General features: G+C 45.0%; 1 pseudogene; it reads left to right on the top strand.

The window, feature by feature from the left end:
- The first annotated feature begins 321 nt into the window (after positions 1–321).
- LOC124719289 lies at positions 322–439 on the top strand (annotated as a pseudogene).
- Positions 440–3,819: the final 3,380 nt, after the last annotated feature.

Below are 3,819 nucleotides of genomic sequence, written 5' to 3'. Positions count from 1 at the left end.
GACCTACGTCCTGCTCCTTATTCTGCCTTTCCCTGTTCGCAGTTATTTCTCTTCCAACATAAAGTGGAGCTATTCGTGAAAGGTGGTAGATCTACAAGGTTGGAGTAGATATTTAACAGCCTGTCATTAGTCTGGCTGTGTTGCTGAGGGCTGCATCCGCATGTTTGTCGTGACCTTAGTTACACCAATTCTGCAGAGGAATAATACAGCGCCTCTTTGGAAACTGGGACTGTTTCGGCCTGACTACCCACTGCGAAGCAGCCAGTTTCTAAGGAGATTGTAACTGGTGGAAACTTTCAAACTCGGCGTTCATGCAATGGTGCCAACAGCTTTGCGGCAGCGGTAGCACCGGTTCCCGTTAGATCACCGAAGTGAAGCGCTGTCGAGCTGGGATAGCACTTGGATGGGTGACCATCCGGTCTGCCGAGCGCTGTTGGCAAGAGGGGTGCACTCAGCCCTTGTGAGGCAAACCGGGGAGCTACTTGATTGAAAAGTAGCGGCGCCGATCTCGTAAACTGACATACGGCCGGGAGAGCGGTGTGCTGACCACATGCCCCTCCATGTCCGCATCCAGTGACGCCTGTGGGCTGAGGATGACACGGCGGCCGGTCGGTACCGTTGGGCGTTCCAAGGGCTGTTCGGACGGAGTTTCGTTTAGTTTTCTTTAGTTCATGCAATGCCTCTTGTATGTAACAGGTCTGTCGAGTGTAATTTTTAGGAATTTCGGTGTACCACATTGTTCCATTTCAACCCCAGAATAGACCACCTGTAATAACACAGTGGACAAGGAAAATACGAATATACGAAGAAATTTCTATGAATTTTTTGAATCATTGCCTTAGATACACCCTTTAAAATAAAAGTGTTGATGTTTGGCTTGCAGGCCGGTCAACAACCCGTTCAGCAACAAAATCAAACCGACAGACCCATATCAAAATTAAGACGCACGATCACACCACGGCATGGTTTGAGAAGGAAGAAAGCCGCAGCAGCCTTACGAAAGAGGCATCATCCCTCTATATGGAGTCGATCTCTCAATAACACTGCCGGCCGCAGTGGCCGTGCGGTTCTAGGCGCTACAGTCTGGAACCGAGCGACCGCTACGGTCGCAGGCTCGAATCCTGCCTCGGGCACGGATGTGAGTGATGTCCTTAGGTTAGTTAGGTTTAAGTAGTTCTAAGTTCTAGGATACTGATGACCTCAGAAGTTAAGTCCCATAGTGCTCAGAGCCATTGGAACCATTTGAACTAGCCTCAATGGATGGTATGAAGTGTCAAATAATTTACAATGATGAGTTAACTACGTAATAAATTTCTGTTAAAATAGGACAGTTTATCGCCCAAGAGCGTTAATAATAATTTCAGTGTGTACTGACGTAAAATAAAGAACGTAGCCACGGCATCTTAACGAAATCAACGAAGGCAGAGATTTCAGTATCATCCGCTATCTAAGTTTTCCCTCAAGTAGTGGGGGACTTCTGTATACTGTATAGCCTATTTAACTTTGAGTGTCGCAAAGCATCAGCAGTAAAAATGAAGGGAATAAACAGACTTGGAGCAAGACCACACATACAGTTTAAAGAGTTCCTACTGTAACACAGAAAAAAGCAAAATAATTTATTTAGAAGCAGAGTCTGGAATTAACTAGACAGTGCATATATAAATGCACATGGTGATGAAGCTACCCGTACAAATGTCGTTTCATGCAACCCGCAATTCTGTATCTGACCTTCAAAAACCACACGCCAGATTTTCATAGTCTATCGCTCGATACGCCCAAGCTATTAGTCCTACAGAAAGAAATGAACACGACCTTTTTGTAGGAAATCTAATATATATAAATCTTGTACAGGGATACATTTTCGCCAAAAGCCATTGTTTTCAAGTTATTCAACAAAAACATATAAAAGTGTCCTTCAAACGCACCCGCACGCCCACACTGAGCCTCACCAGTATGTTGTTCGTGGCACCCCCCCCCCCCCCCCCCTACCACCGTCCAAAAAATTTTCGACTGCACAAATTGTTGCACACATTCAACAGCTTTCTGATCTTCACTGTCCGCCTTTATTACGCCACCGAATAGTCGAGTACTTAAAAATTGTAAAACTGACGTTTGCTTAAATTTAACGTAGTAGTTCTGAGAATTTTAACAGCACAAAATAAACAGTTACATCGTTGTGTTTGCCAGGCCTACTGACATCTAAATTACTGCGCTTGTAAAGATTGAGTATGGATCGAATTGTCATATTAATTAGTTTCAGCGTACGTTTACAGAGATCGTTTTTCTTGCATTACCCTCGCGGGTACGTTTAAACTGGTAATGTTAACGAAATAGCCGACTATGCTGGTCGTATAACAGTCCAATCAACAGTGGCCAAGCCGGCCGGTGTGGCCGAGTGGTTCTAGGCGCTACAGTCTGGAACTGCGCGACCGCTACGTTCGCAGGTTCGAATCCTGCCTCGGGCATTAATGTGTGTGATGTCCTTAGGTTAGTTAGGTTTAATTAGTTCTAAGTTCTAGGGGACTGATGATCTGAGAAGTTAAGTCTCATAGTGGTCGGAGCCATTTGAACCATTTTTGATCAGAGGCCAGAAAAACGTCGAATATCAGGAGCAGTACCCATATTCGGAAATTTTTGTAGAGTCGTAGAAGGGATTGCTACGAACAACGTACTAGGAATTTTGTGACGGACGGCTGTGGAGGTGGAGGTGAAAATGGCTCTGAACACTATGGGACTTATCTTCTGAGGTCATCAGTCCCCTAGAACTTAGAACTATTTAAAGCTATCTAACCTAAGGACATCACATACATCCATGCCCGAGGCAGGATTCGAACCTGCGACCGTAGCGGTCGCGTGGTCCCGGACTGTAGCGCCTAGAACCGCTCGACCACTCCGACCGGCGAGGTGGAGGTGAGTTTGAAGGTCACGTTTGTACGTTTTTCTTGAATAACTCGAAAACCGTGTCCATATTTTTCGGTGGGACTAATAGTTTGCCAGTAGCGAGCGAGAGAATGTGATAACCTCGCTCGTGGTTTTTGAAGCCCTGATATAAAATTGCGGGCTGGGTAAAAAGACATTAATTGGGGCAGCTAATCACCTTGTATATTTATACAGGGTAGCGCAGGGAAACGGGAAATTTCGAAATAACGTCATTTCCATGAATAAATTCATAAAACTAGTAATTTATTAACGAAAGTGAATGTATTCAGTATGCCATTATTCAGTATGTCTCTACAATCAAAATGTCCAAAAGTGTCTCTTTACTTTTTAAAGATGACATCGGAAAGATGTGCTCCCATTCGGCGTTCACACTCTAACAGCCTGTTACGAAAACTCTGGAACGCGCGGTGTAGCAAATCTTGTGGAATGGCAGTGATTTCGTTTTCAATGTTCTCCTTCAGTTCATGAATTGTTGCAGGACGTGTACGGTACACCTTGCCTTTAAGATATCCCCACAGGAAGAAGTCGCACACACTAAGATCAGGGGATCTCGCAGGCCATGCAATGTCACCGTTACGTGAAATAATGCGTCTTCGAAACAATTGACGAACTGCTGCCATCGATTGTCGAGCAGTGTGTGACGTGTCTCCGTCCTGCTGAAACCACGTGTTTTCGACGTTAAGACTAAGCTCGTACAGTCTCGGTGTAAAGAATGTTTGAAGCATTTCAACATATCGAGCGGATGTTACTGTCACTGCACTACCATCCTCACGTTCAAAAAAATAAGGGCCGATAACACCATGACATGACACAGCACACCATATTGTGACCTTGGCGCTATGTAGTCGTCGCTGGTGAAACTCACAAGGATTGTCCTGT

The sequence above is a fragment of the Schistocerca piceifrons genome, chromosome 10 (assembly GCF_021461385.2).
Source record: "Schistocerca piceifrons isolate TAMUIC-IGC-003096 chromosome 10, iqSchPice1.1, whole genome shotgun sequence".
Classification (NCBI taxonomy): domain Eukaryota; kingdom Metazoa; phylum Arthropoda; class Insecta; order Orthoptera; family Acrididae; genus Schistocerca; species Schistocerca piceifrons.
Note: the sequence above shows the minus strand (reverse complement) of the source record. Positions and strands in the feature narration are given on the sequence as shown.